Genomic DNA, 17991 nt, shown 5'->3' with positions numbered 1-17991 from the left:
TGAGCACTGTTAATTCTCTTTCCAGTTTCCCATGGCTGTTGGTACTGGGGCTTTGACCTGGTTGTCTTTGCACTAGTCTCGTAAGTACCTTTCCCATATCATGCATTATCTTGTCGATACCCATGGTTGTGGGTGGCAGACAGTGACACTGCCCTCCAAAGCATTCACTAGCTTCCAGCTGCCTGGACTGAATTCTGAGGTGCTCTAGGCACCAGAGTAAGTTTGTGAGGGAGATGGTGGGGTCAAGTGGGACTTGTATTCTCCCCATAGTGCACCCCATGTGTAATAGTCACTCAGAAATCTGAATCCTGCAGACGAAGAAGCTCCGAGCCTTATTTCAGTCTAGCAGTACACGGGAACCTTACATGGTATTAGAAACTACACTTTAATTAGAAGCTCAGAATGGCCCCTCATTGGAGGAGGATTTGAGGGAAACATTTTAGTTTCATCTGTTTTAAAATAAACACTTGAGGGGGCCACATTATGGTATAATGGGTTAAGTCTCTGCTTGAGATGCTAGCATTCCCTATAAGCACCAATTCCTAACCTGATTGTTTCCCTTCCAACCCAAAGCTCTTATTATGTACCTGGAAAAGCAGCAGCAAATGGCCCAAGTCCTTGGACCCCTTACCCCAGATGGGGGACCAGGATGAATATATTGGCTCCTGGCTTCAGCCTCCTAACAGTCCAGCCATTGCAGCCATTTGGGCAGTGAACTAGAGAATGGAAGGTCTCCCTCTCTCTCTCCTTGCCTTCCTCCCTTCCTCTTTTTGTAACTGTTTTTTTCAAATAAGCACTTGAAATTCCACATATGTAAATGGTACTTGTTCATCTCCATTTGGGATATCATCTTTTTCTTTAGGTAACTCAGTAATATTGTATAGCATGTAATTAGCATTTCAACCCTGAATCATATATTATTAGGGTTCTGACTCTGCAGTTAGGCTATCCTTCTTGGGTATTGAAGATGTTAAGCCAAGGTACAGATGCTGGAGTATGTTATCTTAGGAAAACATGCTTACCACTTTTGCCAGGGCCTACATGCTACCTGGGTAAGCCACTATAAACACAGGGTTAGCAAAGCAATGGTTTTATCAATAGATTTTGTTTCTCTTTATGATACCTCTATATATTATTCCTTATGCTCTTTTGTAACATGTAAACTTACTATGTATCTTGTTTGATTTTTCAAGAGAATCACATGAAGCAAAAATATTTTGTGGTGAAATTTTTTTATAGTGTGTACATTGATGGAATGTTTAATAGTAAATTGATACTTTTAAGGTATTGTGCTGTCGTTGGGTAGAATAAGTGGGAAAAATTGGTGTTCTAAGCAAAAACTTTTTCTTACCCATGTTTTAATTAGTATGTGTATATTTGTATGCATATGCACTTATGTTTGGTGATTTGGAAGTTTTCAGTTCTGTGAGAGATCTGACCAGCTGTCTGTCCAGGCTTTTTTTTTTCCATCTCTTCCACTATCCTTCCCTCCACCCCCCCAATACTTTTTCTTTCTTATTCGAAGATTTATTTCTTCTCTTCTAAGGCAATGAGAGAGAGAGAGAGAGAGAAAACAGCTTCTGACTGGTGGTTTACTCCCCAAAGAAAGCCATAATGGCCAGGGCTGGCCAGGACCCAGGAATTCTATTTGGATCTCCCAAGTGGGTGGGAGGGGCCCAAGAACTTGGCTCATCTTCTGCTGCCTTCCTAAGCGTGTGAGTACAGAGCTGTATCAGAACCAGAGAAGCTGAGCTTCAAACTGGTGTCCATGTGGGATGTCAGTATTTTAGGCAGCAGTCCAGACCACTTCCCTGCTATGCTGATCTCTCATTTCTTGTCTTTTCTTCTCAAGTTGATACATAGGGATTGTGAATGTTTAGTAATTGCAATGTGGCATTTCAGAATATATATATCGTTTTATGATCAGATTGGGTTATTAGTGTATTTGTCATCTCAAACATACATAATTACTTTGGAGATCATTCAAAATTCCATCTACTAACTGTCTTGAAATATTCAGTTAAATCCTTTCAAGAATAATTACCTGTGCTATGGAACATTAGAAGTTGTTTTTTTTTTTCTATCCAGCGGCACCATGTATACACTAGCCATCCTTTCACCATCATTCCCTGTCCCATAGCTTTCTAAGGCTCTGAGAATCACTGTTTGAGTCTCTGATTCTTTGAGATCAATATCTTAGTTTCTATATGTAAGTGAGAATATGTAACATTTGTTGTTGTATGGCATCCAAGTTATTGTAAATGACAAAATCATTTGTTTTTATAAATGAATAATATTCCATTCTAAAGCTATGATGCATAAACTTTATCCATCTGTTGGTGGGTAGATTGACTCTGCATCTTGGCTATTGTGAATAAACTTATGAGTTGAGAATTATCTTTGATATGTGATTTTTTTAAATAAATATACCTAGCAGTGGGAATGCTGAATCCCATGAGTTCTATTTCTGGTTTTTGAGAAACTGCCACACTGTTTTCCATGTGGTTGTACTAATTTTTATTCTAACTAGCAGTGGATGAGACTTGATTTTTCTATACATCCCTGCTGGCATTTTTTTTTTTTTTACAATAGAGATTCTAACTGGGGTGAATTGATGTGCAATTGTAGTTTTCATGTACACTTCCTTGATAATTAGTGATACCACATTTTTTTTCACATTTGCTGGCTATTGTGTCCTCTTTTGAGAAATGTTCATTCAAATCTTAGGTCTATTTTTGTTTTGGTTTACTTTCTTCTTAGTCTTTTTGGGTTGAGATATTAGAGTAATACCATTTAGAATGGCTTTGTAAAAACACCCTTCCGTTTAATACTTTGGAATAGTTAATTGCTTAATAGGTTGGTAGAATTCAACACAATTCATCTGTCCTTGGGCTTGTCTTTGTTGTGAGACAAATTAGTATTGATTTGTTATTTATTAATTCATTCATTCTCACTGTTACTGATGTTTTCAGATTTTCTTTGTCCTCCTGGGGGTCAGTTATATGGATCCTTTTCTTCTAAGTGTCATAATTTGTTGGTGTATCATTATTTGTACTAGTTCCTACTGATTTTTTTTACATGTTTTTATGGTGGTAATTATAATAACTCCTTTTTAATTCTGATTTTTTTTGAGTTTTGTCTTTTTTTTTTTTTTGGTTACTCTAGCTAAAAGTGTTCCAATTTTATCATTTCCAAAAGTAATTTTATTAGGGCCAGAACTGTGGGTCAACTGGCTAATACTTTACCTTCAATTTCTAGCATCCTGTTGGGCATTGGTTCATGTCCTGGTTGCTCTACTTCCTATCTAGCTTTCTGCCTGTGGCCTGGGAAAACCATGGATGATGGCCCAAAGCCTTGGCTGTCTGCACAACTAAGTAGGAGACCTGGACGAGGCTCCTGGCTTCGAACTGGCTCATCCCTGGCCATTGGGCCATTTGGGGAGTAAACCAACAGGTGGATCATCTTTCTTTTTGTCTCTCTGTAAATATATCTTTCTAATAAAAATAAATCTTTTTGAAAAAGAGTTATTTTTTACTGGAAAAGGCAGATATACAGCAAGGAGGAGAGACGAGAGGAAGATCCTTTGTCCGCTGTTTTACTCCCCAAGTGGTCTCAGCAGCTAGAGCTGAGCCAATCTGAAGCCAGGAGCCAGGAGCCGGGCCCTACTCTGGGTCTCCCATATGGGTGCTTTGCACCATCCTGGACTGCCCTCCCAATCCACAAGCAGGGAACTGGATGGGAAGTGGGGACACTGGAATTAGAACTGGTGCCCATGTGGTATTCTGGCGCGTGCAATGAGAGAGCTTGAGCCTCACTAGGCTACTGCATTGGGCCCAAAAATAACTCTTTTTTTTCTAATCTTTTTTTTTTTTTATTGATTGCATTGCATTATGTGACACAGTTTTATAGGCACTGGGATTCTTCCCTTCCCTCCCAAAACCCGCCCCTCCTCCCCCCTGCCGCATGGTGGATTCCTCTACCTTGTTGCATTACCATAGTTTAAATTCAGTTGAGATTCTTTCATTGCAAGCATCTACAAAGCATAGAGTCCAGCATCTTATTGTCCAGATAAGTTCAATGGTTTCTAGGAGAGACCATCTCTGGTCTGAAGGTAGAGCTGACAGAGTATCATCCCAATCAATTAAAAGCCCTGACATTATATCAGTAACAATTTATAACGTAATGGAATTAGTTGACATGATATTGAGTAACCAACATGTTAAAAGAGAAAGAGAAAAAAAAGAGTGCAAGTTCTGAACCACATCCTATGATTTCTACATTGACATTTCAATTATTAGTTTATATACAGCTGGGTTCTATACACCTTAAAATGGCTATAGATTACTATTCAGCTGTCTCATGTCTACTTTAATTTTAGTATTTAGCAGTATATAGCGTTGAAGCATGATTTTACAGAACCTGGCTGTTTTTTGGGTAGTCTAACTCTATATATGTCAACAGTTTAGGTGAACAGTTTTAGGAGGGGTGGGCAGAGAAATCTTCAATACGCTAGTGAGAAGTAACTAATCTTTGTGTCCCACCCAGTGAGTTATAAGTGCATCCCCACTGCCCGTTTCCTGTCTGTTTCTAAACTTTCCTTGCTGTTCTCTATCTATTCTGGGGTTGTTTGTTTGTTTGTTTGTTTGTTTTGAGGGGTTTCTGGAGCAATCCTGATGGTCATTACAAGAGAGGGTGGGGACCCAAAGTTAAGAACCAGAGAAAGCCCCTCTCCCTAGTCCCGAAGAAAGTTTACTGTTCTGTTTCTGCAGAACACTCAGTGCTCCTGGTTGTCATTCCGATGACCTTGGATCCTGCAAGGCAGGATTTGGGCCTCTTCCATCCCATGTGGGAGATCCAAATGGAGGTGGGTGACCTCAGTGTTCTCGGCCTCTGAAGGCGCTCCATTTCCCCACGGTCTCCTTGGCGGTTGGGATGTAGTCTTCGGAACTTGTACTGATAGTCCTTGGTGAGGATCTAGGAGTCTTCAGGGTTGGGATATAAGCCTCCTGTTGTCTGCCTGCTCCACTCTGGGGTCCCCCCCTGCTCTGTGCATATGAACTCCTGTTAAGAGGTTGTTAGGATTGCTCCTGATTCCCCACCCCCATGCCTTTGTAGTTTTGCTTTTTGCTAATGCTGATTTGAGTCTGTTGTCTATGAGTTACCAATTATGATCCTGATAGGTTATACTTCCTGTCTTCCTCACACCTTCTAGGGTGATGTAAGATTTCTCTGCTCTCCTTCCCCATTTCCGAGTAGCATAGGGCCTTACAAGTATATTAGGTTTTACAATTCTTTGATGTGGATTAGAAGCAGTCTGACTCATATTGATTGTTGATTCATTGGTTACTTCACAATATCTTATTGCATGAGATACAGGCTGTTTGGGGTTGAAATAATATTACAGTTTACAGGTACTGTTTTTTGGATTGACATCATTTCATCTTAAAATAAAGCAAACATATGGTATCTAACCTTTTGGGATTCGCTCATTTCCCTTAGCATAATAGTTTCTAGTTGGGCCCATTTGGCCACAAAGAACTGCATTTCATTTTTTTTTAATAGCTGAGTAGTATTCCATAGAATAAATGAACCATAGCTTTCTTATCCAGTCTTCTGTTGATGGGCATTTTGGTTGCTTCCAAGATTTTGCAATTATTGATTCTACACATGTCCAACAGTTTCATTGGGAATCCATCTTTTGCCTGGATGCAGGGATGCACATTTCATTACACCATTATTATATATCCCCTTAAATGAAAACCCACAAAACAAAATCAGCAACAGGAAGAAAAAAGAAATTAACAACACCATGAAGTTAAATAACATGCTACTGAATGACTAATGTGTTGCTGAAGAAATGAAGAAATGAAGAAAATGATGCTACTGTATGATCTATTTGAACAGACAAAACTTAAAAAAAAATCAAAATCTGTGAGATATAGTTTTCGCTGATCTTTGTTGGTGAGGCATGTCTCTTGTAGGCAACAAATAGATGGATTTTGATTTTTTTAAATCCAGTTCACTAATCTATGATGAGTTTAACCAACTACTTTCAGGGTTAATATGAATGGATAGTAATTTGGTCTTGTCATTTTAGCAATGGGTTGTTCATTGGTTTAGTTTTCTGTTTTTTTTTTTTACTGGGATGTTCTTCACATTTACCTTTTCTCTGTCAAGAGAGCCTCTTTAAGTATCCTTTCTAGGACAGGTTTGGAAGAGGCATATTCTTTTAACTTTTCTTAACTATGGAAGGATTTTATTTCATCTTCAAAGACAAAAGAAAGTTTTGCTGGGTATGTTATCCTGGGCCAACAATTTTTTGCTTTTAAAATCTGGAATATGTTACTCCATTCTCTTCTGGCCTGTAGAGTTTCCTGTGAGAGGTCTCCTGGGAGTTTAATTGGCATTCCTTTATACGTCAATTGATTTTTTTTCACGCGCACATTTAAGGATCTTTTCCTTACGTTTGATTGAAGAGAGCTTGATGATCATGTGTCATGGTGAAGATCATTTTTGGTCAAGCCTGTTGGGAGTTCCTAGTCCCTCCTGGATATTGTTTCCCAGTTCTTTCTCCAGATTAGGGAAGTTTTCTTTATTATATCATTGAATACACCTTTAATCCCAGTTTCTCTTTCTGCACCTTCTGGGACTCCCATTAGCTCTTATATTTGGCCTTTAAATAGTGTCTTTCAATTCCTGAATACTTTTTTGTCCTGATGCAGCTCTGTTCCAGCTCTTTGTTTGTTTCCTTGTGGTGACAGGAAATATCTTCCAATTCTGAGATTCTTTCTTCTGTTTGCTTCATTCTATTTTGGAGACTCTCTGCTGTAATTTTAATTTGCTCCACTGTGTTCTTCACTTCTGATATATCAGCTTTCATTTGATTCATTTCCTGTGTGACATGTTCCTTGAGTACCTTGAATGCCTGCTTTACAGGTTTCTTGTTGTTGAAAAGTTTTATAACAAGTGTTTTGAATTCTGTATCCCCCATTTTCTTGATGTCTTCCTCAGTGAACTCTGAGTTTGGCAAAGGGTTTTGCTCCTTTGCAAGGGGAGTCTTCAGTAGTCTTCATTGTGCCTTTGTCTCTTCTTTTGCTCTTGATCATTGTACTTGTGTTTATCTGATTCTTTTTCTTGGGCAGATTTCTAAGCTGTGTACCCACTCTCCACCTCCTGTGATATCATGCTGAGGTTGCACGGTCATCTGTACAATCTTTCTGCATCTTTTGGTTAGAGCAGGTCTAAGGATTAGGGAGACACCAGGTGTCCTATATAGCTAGGTTGATGGTGGTGCTGATCTTGCCAGAACCTGTTGGTTGTTAGGTCTGAGGGCCACATGGACCTATTTTGACTTGTACATTGCCAAAGTCAGTATTATTTTCTCTGTGGGACCACTGTAATGCACTGAGTTCAGTGAGTTTGCTCCCAGTCAGCTCAGCACGTGCAGCTCACTGTTGTCCCAGCAGTCTTTTTTTTTTTTTTAAAGATCTATTTCTTTTCTCTCTCTCTCTTTCTCTCTCTCTCTTTTAAAGATTTGTTTATTTATTTTTATTACTAAGTCAGATATATAGAGAGGAGGAGAGACAGAGAGAAATATCTGCCATCTGATGATTCACTCCCCAAGTGACCGCAACGGCCAGTGCTGCGCCAATCCGAAGCCGGGTACCAGGAACCTCCTTCCAGGTCTCCCACGCAGGTGCAGGGTCCCAAAGCTTTGGGCCGTCCTTGATTGCATTCCCAGGGCATAAGCAGGTAGCTGGATCTGAAGTGGAGCTGTCGGGATTAGAACCTGCGTCCATATTGGATTCTGGTGCGTTCAAGGCAGGGACTTTAGATGCTAGGCCACGGCGCAGGGCCCGACAGTCTTAATGTTCTTCTGCACCATACAAAATGGCACCTGATTCAGCTCTAGGAGGCAGACTGGGTTGTGAATCTACCCTGTTCTCGCACTGCCTGTCTGGGCCCTGCTGCTCTGACTCTGCTCCTGGTCAAATCAAACAGACCAGCAGACGGGCAGTTCTTTGTCCAGGTTTACCGCCTGAGCTCCTGGTAAACGTCCCTTCTCACCTTGTGGCTGGTGGGGTTCTGGCTGCTGGTGTTTAGATCATGGCTCACTGAATGTTGTTGGGGTATCAGTCACTGCAACACCATGCTGTTTTGTCTGCTGCTTTCTTGCGTCTGTCTTCAGAGTCTGTCTGTGGGAAGCCAGAGAGCAAGCAGGTCCTAGGGAGGCCAAGAGTTGAGAGCTAGAGTGATGGAAGCACGTACTCAAGAGTTTGCATATTATCTTGTTTCATGGTATTCTTTCACTTTCAATCTATTTTTGTCTTTACTAATAGTTTCTTGTAGATAGCATGTCTTTGGGTCTTGTTCTTTTTCTTTTTTTAAATGAGATTTTCTTTTATAAGTTTCTTCTTTTTTTGTTAAGATTTATTTATTTTTGTTTGAATGTCAGGTATACAGAGAGGAGGACAGACAGAAAGGAAGATCTTCTGTCTGCTGATTCACTCCCCAAGTGGCTGCAATGGCCGGAACTAAGCTGATCTGAAGCCAGGAAACCAGAGCCCCCTCCAGGTCTCCCACATGGGTGCTGGGTTCCAAGGCCCTGGGCCATGCTCCACTGCTCTCCCAGGCCACATGCAGGGAGCTGGATGGAAATTGGGGCAGCCAGGACTAGAATCAGTTCGTATATGGTATCCTGTCACAAATAAGGTGAGGACTACAGCTGCTAATCTATTGCACTGAGCCTGATTTTTTTCTTGTTTTGAAAGAAAGATTCACAGAGAGAAGGAGAGACGAGGACACAAAGATAAAGAGCTTCCATCTGCTGGTTCACTCCCCAAATGGCTGCAGTGGCTGGAATTTAACTAACTCAAAGCCAGCAGCCAGAAACTTCTTCCTGTCTCCCATGTGGGTGTAGGGTGTGAAGGATTTGGGTCACTCTCCATTGCTTTCCCAAGCTACAAAGAACTGGATAGGAAGTGGAAGAGCCAGGACACATATTTGTGCCCAATATGGGATAACAGCACTTGAAGGTAAAGGATCAGCCAACTGAACTGCCTCACTGGCTCCAGATTTATTTTTATTTGAAAGACAGAGTCACATAGAGGAGAGACAGAAGGAGAGAAAAGTCTTCCATTGCTCAAATAGTTGCAATGGCTGAAACTGAGCTGGTGTGTGGGGCCATCCTTCCCTACTTTCCCAAGCAATAATTATGGAGCTGGGGACTGGAAGTGGAACAGCTGGGATTCCAAAATGTGCCCATATGGGATGCAGGCACCATAGGTGGAAGCTTAGTTTATTATGCCACAGCACTGACCTTGATTCTTTTCTTTTGCTGGGAAATTAATCCATTTATAGTCATCATTGTTACTTGCAAATCAAGAAATACTTCACACACTCTGTAATATTTATACTGGTTGTTGTATATTCTGTGTCTCTTATTTTGTTCATTTTTTATTTGATGGTTTTCTGTACTGGTAAATTTTGATTTTAGTCTCTATTCCATTGACCTGTAACTGTTGAGTTTTATGTACTTTTGTGTTTTCCTGATGATTTTATTACCCAATTATTACTTTGGTGTGGGCCTCACTCGAGTCTTTTGTGTATTGTTGGTCTGGTTGTGGTGAGTTCCCTAGCTTCTGCTTATCATGGATCCTCTTTATTTCATCTTCACTTCTGAAAGATGGCTTTATTGGGTATAGTATTGTTGGCTGGCATTTTCCCTGGTCAGGAATTTGATTATATCACCCTGTTCTCTTATTACCTCCAAGATTTTTACTGAGAAGTTTGCTGCTGTTCTAATGGGTATTTCTTTATAAGTGACTTGAGCTTCTTTCTTCTGTTTTTTGAATTATCCTTTTATCTTGTACTTTTGACAACATGACTGTAATATCTCTGAGGGGATATTTTAATTTATTTTGTGTTTTGTTCACATCTATGAAGAGTTCCTTAGACTTCCTGTGTGTAAATGTCCCTGTCTTTCCCATAGTTTTGAAAGCTTTCAGAAATAATGTGATTGAACAGATCCATTCTTCTGCAACACTCCTAAAGAGATTGCTCACTTGCTTAAAGGGGTGCTATAAGTCTTGAAGGCTTTCTTAATTCTTTTATTGTTTTTTTTCTTTTTTCTTTTTATTTTACTTGATTATTCCAAAAGATATGTCTTCAAACAGGAATTATTTCTTCTGCTTGATCAGCTGTGCTGCTAAGTCTTTCAGCTGTGCATTTTTTGTTTCCTTTATTGAGCTCTGGGGTTTCCAATTGTTTCTTTTTTTGTATCTATTTCCTCATTCATGTCATGAATTGCCTTCCTAATTTCACTGAATTATGCTGATGACCTTCAGTTCTCTTTTCTCTGTAAAAATTTCTTATTTTCAAGGCAGATAAGAAAGAGAGAGAGAGAGACTGATAGAATCTTCCATCCATTGGGTAAATAGGGCACTAGATCAGAAATGGAGCTTGTTACCCTAGAACTGGCACCTATATGGTATGCTGGCATCATAGGCAATGGCTTAATCTGTCAAAATCATCCTGGTTTTTTTTTCAAGCAGCTTGTCCATTTGCTTTTCTTTAGAATCTGTTACTAGAGAGTTATTGTGTTCTTTTACAAATGTCATATTACCTTGTTTCTAATGTTGCTTGTGTCCATAATTTTTTTTCTCACCTAGCAGATCAGTTACCTCTTTCAGCTTTATAGCATGGCTTTTGCTAGCAGTGGGAGGATATTGATTAGATAAAGCTTCATTGGCTTTGGTTTCAGATGAGTGTGTTAATATAGCACCTGAAGCTTCTTTAGCTGTAATTAATATAGGTGATGTTTTTGAGTATCCCACTGGCCTAATCTGAAGAAGTTATGGAATTTTGTCTGGAGCTAGGATGCAGGTCCCTTAGACTAGATTTTCTGGCAGCTCTGAACATTGTACATAATTCAGGAAAGGAAACCTTCATTGATTTCTCTGGACCTTATGTTTACAGGTGGACAGTGAGCCCAGGTGGACACAATGTGCAGAATAGTGCAGTGGGGTGCCTGTCAATGCCTGGGGGCTTTACAGAGACCAGGCAGACTTTGGGGCCTAAATTGGGGCACTATCAGGGCCCAAGAAATGTGTGGTTAATGGAAGATAGAGACTAAAATCAAAATTTACTGGTACAGAAAACCACAAGTCACAAAATGAATAACAAAATAAGAGACAAAGGAAATATATGACCATCAGAATAAAATTAATAGAATGCGTTCTTGACTGACCAGTAACAATCTTGAAAAGAAATGGATTAATTTGAGCTGGTTCAAGTCCCACCTGCCCCATTTTTGATGTAGCTTCCTGCCAGTGTGCATGCAAAGGCAGCAGATGATGGCCAAATGCTTGCACACTTGCTACTCACGGTAAACTTATTGATTGCAGACTTTGGCCTAGTCTAGCCCTGGACTCTTACAACTATTAAGGGAGTCAACCAGTAGGTGGAAAATCATGCTCTTTCTCTCTATCCCTCCCTCTCTTATCTCATCATCCTGCTTTTAAAATCAATCAGAAAAATTTTAAAAGAAAAGAGTCGTACTACTGGCAAAACAAAAAAACAAAATAAAACAAACAAAAAATACCTCCCTGAAAACCAAGGTTATTAGTTAAATCTGTCATCTCTACAGAGAAGTCAATTGCATGCTGTTAAGTCACACAGAGGCCCTAGGAGGAACTGGCATCATATTTGCTTTCCCTGAATCGCAAATCATTGTTCTTTGTGCTGGCGTAGGCTATGAGATGTGTGGTATAAGACTAAGATGCAGAGAACAGTCAGGCTATGTCCATGCCATTGAACTTATGGATGACCTGGCAGACAGCTTCACCTTTGTTTTAGTTCCTTAATTTCTCATTACATAAAGCAAGAACAGTGCTAGCTTTCCATCCAGAGCACGGCTGCTCTGTGCATGGCTGATGGTGCACCCTACTAGGATCTTGGCACCTCTCAGGCATTTTATCAGCCCCTATTTACAAAGGCTTAATCAGAGGAATTCCTTCTGCTGTTCCATTCCCCCCTCCTTTTGCTGTTGGTTAACATTGCCACTTCAAATGTCAAGTAGGAGGGGGCAATATAATTGTCTCATTATATTTTGAGCTTCTAGAATGTTGTTCTTGCACAGAGTTGTAAAACTAGAGTAGATGTAGGGTAGATCAGCTTGAGTTTGCCTTTCTCTATATCAATGGTCTGCAAATATTAAATATGCAAGAGATGGGCTTCTCTGTTCCTGTCTCCTCCCTCCCAGCTCTCACCGCATGATGTTTGTTTCTGCTCAAGACTGGAAAGAAGTGATTGCTTTAGATTTGCTTTTCTTTTGCCAACTGGGGAAATACTTCACTGTGTCTTGTTTAATGTGGCTTTTCACAAAGTTCCAGCTTTCATTGGGGGAGGGGAGTGAGCAATCTCCTTTGTGGTAGAGGGTATAATTGCCCTGAAGAAAACAGACCCCAATGTTTGGAATGCCAATGACTTAGGAAGTTTCTAGCAGATCTGCCCCTAGTTCTAACCACTGGGTTTTCCATTTGGGAGGGATTCTGTGCGCTTCAAGGACTTGGCCTCTTGAAGTTGAGGGTGGTAGTGTATATTCCCTTTCATTCCAAACCTTCCACTACTTCCAGTGGTTAGGTGTGACCTGAAATTACGCTGCCTGAGAAGGTTCTGTGGGTCAGTATCCATTAGAGGCACTGGCCCAGAAAGCCTTCATGTGCTGAGTATTTGCCCATGTTTTGAGAGTGTGTTTACTTTAGGCTTACAGTTACTTGGTCAGCAGTCTGTAATTCATTTGAAATTGTTTTTCTGTTCCCGCTTTGTTCTTTTGGTCTTTGACAGATGAACAAAAACTTTTTAAAATAACTTTTAAAAGGACATTACAGTGTTGTCTGGAGAGGAAAGTGACCAAATTGCCTATCAGGGAAATGCTGTGGCTTTGAGTATTTATTTGCTTATCACTAAATCTGTATTCCCCTACCACTTTTTTTTTTTTCTAAATGTGTAACAACAAAAGGGAGGGGGCAATTTTTAGTTTCTCCAAAGTGTTTTCAAGGAAATCCTTTTTAAACTATGGATTTTAGTCCAGTGAGGAATCCTCTTCCTCTGGTCTAAATGTTGCAAATCGTCTGTGTCTTACAGGGCTTCCGTATTGTCTCAAGCTCCACTGGAAATGCAGCAAGGATTCCTAGCACATCCCAGTTGCCATAGCAACAGCAGTCTTTCCCATAATGAGCTGCATCATCTGAACTGATGTCACAGCATCATGCAGCAGGTCAAACAAGGCATCTCCTAGTATTGCATCCTACAGATGTGCCGTAAACATCAAAAGAAGACGGTGGGAGCAGGAGATGGTGAGTGTTAATGTCTGGGTCTTAATTGCTTGGCTGTTTTGTTGGTTAGTCCGTGTCTGCTAAGGTAGAGATGGGGGGATGTTGTGTGCTTAAAATGGACTGAGGAAGGAGAGCTGTTTTACCTAAAACAGGCTGCTGGATTAAGACAAAGGCCTGTACGAGTCATATAAGAATCAAAATACTTAGAATTATTCTTGTTCCATCTGAGTGTGTTATTTTTAGTGTACTCATGGAATTGTTCATAAATATGACAATTTTCTATCACAAAATCCCGGTTAAGCTGTAAAAGGAGCAGTTCATAATATTTAAATGTTGTAAAGATATGTATTTCTTTTTTTATGGGGAAAAGCTAATTGGTCCCCTGTTTATTCTTGGGATTTATGAAATATCTAATGATTTGCAGTATGAAATTTTGTATTTTTCTTGGTCTGGTTTCAGTTTCTTCATGGCAGAGAATGAATGCTGAATAAGCATTTGACATAACCCTGATGTGAAAGGGGATCTCTTAAATGTTCAGGAGAGAATTTATTAACAGCATGAGGGTCTAAACCAAATGAAGTGATTTGAGCTTTACATTTATACAGTAGTTCTTTAACCAGGGTCCTTCATAGTTAGTTCAAAGACTGACACGCTATTTTCCCATCTCTAGCTAGTCTAAAATAGCTAGAGTTGTTTGCAGGGTGACTTGTAACTGAGAGGGAAATGAGTCCCTTCTGCGGCAGTTGCAGTCAAGGCTAAGCCTGGAGATAGCCTCTGGTAACGATGCTGGTGTGGCCATCTCTTGCTTAACTTTAATTGAAATCTGGACTAATGAATAAATATCAGGATCCTCAATGCTTGTAGGGATTACAGGTCTTTGGACTTAGTTTTAACCTCAACTCAATTCTGAAACTCTGTGGCATCAAACCCTTTTCAACTCCAGGCATCTGTATATTTACTTTTTTTTTTCCTTAAAAAGAAAAAAAAAATCACCTGGCAATGTCTGATAAGGAGCAATGTGTTGTCTTTTGTTTCGGAAAATGAAATGAGTTTGCCTGGCACAGCTGATTGCTATGAGGAGAAAGAAAGGGGGAGGCACATGTCAGTTCAGCTGATCAATATGTCCACTTAGAGGCAGGGAGTGGCCTTGTGGCTTGGTGCTGTTGGGCGGATCATTTTTAATCATAAAGTCCTGCAGGAAAGCATGGCAAGCCCTAGGTCCCTCTCTGTGTAGGTTGTTTGTTGCTCCTAAATGAGACACATCACAGAAAACAGGAGAAACAAGACCCCTAGCTAGCTTGCTGCTGCATGCTGCTGCTGCTGCTTTTTTTTTTTTCTTCCAAGAGTTGAGCATATTGGTCCCATCAGGCACTAGCCAGAATGAAAGACCTTGGATTTTTTTAATTAGCTTGTTTATACCACACTACACACATGCTGCTCTCAGGCTGACATGCAGCTGTATGGGATGGGAGAAGCTGGGCCCAGCATAGTGTTATCTCAAGTGCTTGGGAACATGAATTGTTCGCTGCCTGCTTTTTAATGTCACATAGCAGAAAGCTCTGCTGGGACTGCTGGGTGTGAGCACAGCTAAAACAGTAGCTCTAAGGTGACAGGGAGGATTGCTAGATGGTGAAGGGGGAGGGAAAGTGGCTAGACTGTAAATGTGTAGAAAATCACTCAGTGCTGAATTCTTTCAAGTGTGACTTGCAAGGAAAAGCAACAAAACAAGACTTGTTTGGCAACACGATTTGTTAGGAGCAAAACATAACTAAGGGCAGCGTTTGAATGGGGTTTTTGTTTGCCTAATTCTTGTCTCTTTTGTCTGACCATTCCCTAAGCTGCTTCATCACGGGTGATCTGTATAATTACTGGAAGTCGTAGAGGCCAGATTCCTTAAGGGCAGCATGAGAAAAAGTGGAGTCATGCTTTGAGGGTGGGGAAGGGCGCTGGTGGGTGTCGGCTGACGCAGTTACTGAGTGCCACGTCCTCTCAGCTTGGACAAGCCTGTGATTTCGCTCTGTGTCTCCAGCTTCCAGCAAATGTTCAAGACGCAATTGTTTCAGTCCTCCAACTTTACGCTTTTGTGCTCTTTTTGCTCTTGGAGAACAAAGCCCTGGTAATGGGAGCTGTCATCCTGGTGCTTGTTTCTTCTCAGAGGGCCACAGCCTGTGCCGCTCCCTGATTAACTGTGTGTCTTAATTACTGGTTAAGGCTATTTCAGTTGCCTTAGTTTTAATATATCCCCAGGAGGTGGATGGTATATGTGTAGGGGGAGGTGTGGGGTAGGGAGCGGGTGTGGTATTTGTAGGGAAAGGGATTAACCTATGGCTGCATTTGTTGCTACTTCTCTGAAACTTTCTAGAATTTAAGGAATTTTGTTTCACAGTAATGACTGAAAGACTATGTATATGTGGGGGAGGGCACATTTAAATTTTGGAATCATCACAAAAAGTTAACCTGTTCTGACCTTTTTGCTATGACTTACATTACTGAATTACAAAGTCATAAAGAAATCAATTCTTTACAGGTAAATAGGGCATGATGAGAATGACAAAAGTAATCATAATAATAACCCAAACTATTGCTTCTTCAGTATTTTTATGTTGCTGATATCAAACTAAGCTTTCTAAATATTTTTAGGTATATAATGACATTGTAAGTTAGAATAATAATCTTATCCTGTAGGATTGTGTGTTGTTTATTTATGTTATGGGAACCAGTTCATAGCTAGGTTAACAAACTTTGCTTATAAGTGATTGGGTCAGGGTGCTAATCAATGAAATCAGGCTATGAAGCCCATGTTCTTATCCATATTCATCGCTGTTTTATGACACTTTAACTGTATATCTTACATCAGGGAGCTATTCTCCATCACACTCACCCTACTTCTTATTCCTATTGGAAAATCAGATTTATAATGTAGAACAAAATTTCATTTACAACACTAAAATAAATTTTATCATAAAAGTGAGTATGGGTTGTTTTGTTTTGCTTTTCGTCAGATGTGAAAATTTACTCTGACCCTGGAGACTAAAGTATTAGAGAATTGTTCCTTGGGCATTTTGCTGCTATCCTTCCAGTAGGATCTGTGCATGGGAAATGCTACATGAATGAGCATGGGCATGGTAGAGCTGTGCTGAAGGTAGGTCTTACCTGAGTCAGTAGTGGTTCAAGGTCATTGTACCTGTCTTACCTGCCAAATATGTAGTATTCTGTTAACTATAAGAGATTCTCATTCTGTCACAGGCCAAGATTAGGTGCAGAAACTTCTCTTAAAGCCCTGAAGTGTAATTTGAATCCATCTCTTGGATGAAGAAAATAAAAGCAGGGTTTGTTTTGCTGAATATATCAGTGACTGACACCAAAAGCCGTCTCTCTCTGACAAAGTACAAGAAAGACAGTCTTGTGCAATATCCTGGAAGCTTTGTGTTGAAGGAGAGCTGATCCAGTCATCGCTGCATCATCTCACCCATCCCCAGCTGTCCACGCCCAGTGTCATTACTAGGCGCTGAGGGCTGCTCTTTGTTTGGAAGTGGGGCTAATGCATATGCTGACAGCATGCTGATATTGATTCCACTAGGGTGAATACTTAGAAATATTATTCCATAGGGCTCATTAGTCTTTTCTAGGTTCTGGGAAGAATTTAACCTTTGTCCTAGGTTGTTCAAGGAGGCCAAAGCTTGTGTCTGCAGAAGGAACAAGAATGAGAGACTAATCAGAAAGCAATAGTCGCTAAGTGTGGTATAGAAGGAGTTAGATTTCAAGTAGGGATAAAATAGCCAGTGGAATTCAGGGAAGTTAGTAGTCCTGCTACATTGTCTCTGATTTCTTTCTATTTTCAGTTGTAGAAATTTGTGTGGATGTGTGGTTCCAATTCAATTCAAGAAATATTTGTGGATTATCTTCTAGGTGCCAGGCATTGTCAGGGAACATAGATAGTAATGAACAATGTAAATCTCTTCCTGTTGCATTCTGAAGGAGAGACAAACAGTACATTTTTAGTGGAAGAATTTATTTTCTCTGATATTGTAATAGTACTTCTGTTTACTTCTGTAAAATTGTAAATAAATTACCTTTATACATGTACAGATATAGTCATGAAAAGTCAGAAATGTCATGGAAAAGTGTATTATGAAAAATGCATAAAGTAAAAATTTTTGCACCAAAATGAAATTAAGTTTTGTTTCCCATAAACTTTTTGAGGTCCTCTTATATATATGCTTCAGAAGTGGGTTAATAGCTTTTTCCTGCTTGGATTTATATTTAAATCTTGCTGGCTGTGGACAAGGCCAATATGGAAAGTGGTATATTTTAATTTAAGCTAATCTGAGAAATATAATCAATCAAAAATCGCATGTTTGTTAGTTAACAAAAGTGACAGAAATGTGAAACATGGAGGACAAATCAACTAATAAGAGTTTTTCATTTTTAAAGAAATATTTATTTATATTGGAAAGTCAGACATACAGAGAGGAGGAGAGACAAAGATCTGTCCAAGGATTCACTCCTCAGTGGCCACAACAGCCGGAGCTGAGCTGATCCAAAGCCAGGAGCCCAGATCCTCTTCCGGGTCTCCCTTGTGGGTGCAGGATCCCAAGGCTCTGGGCCATCCTTGACTGCTTCCCCAGGCCACAAGCAGGGAGCTGGATGGCAA

At 40.1% G+C, this 17991-nt stretch overlaps 1 protein-coding gene across 1 annotated transcript in view; it reads left to right on the top strand.

The window, feature by feature from the left end:
* The first annotated feature begins 13168 nt into the window (after positions 1–13168).
* Positions 13169–17991, top strand: part of AKAP6 (A-kinase anchoring protein 6) — a 434750-nt gene continuing 429927 nt past the window's right edge. Inside the window, exon 1 of the mRNA XM_040969476.1 lies at positions 13169–13358. The gene's annotated coding sequence lies outside the window, so the exon portion shown is untranslated. The remainder of the gene's footprint in view (positions 13359–17991) is intronic.

This window comes from Ochotona curzoniae, unplaced genomic scaffold (genome assembly GCF_017591425.1).
Source record: "Ochotona curzoniae isolate NIBS_2020 unplaced genomic scaffold, NIBS_Ocur_1.0 scaffold_4701, whole genome shotgun sequence".
NCBI lineage: Eukaryota > Metazoa > Chordata > Mammalia > Lagomorpha > Ochotonidae > Ochotona > Ochotona curzoniae.
The sequence above is the reverse complement of the archived record's forward strand: the minus strand, read 5'-3'. Positions and strand labels throughout refer to the sequence as shown.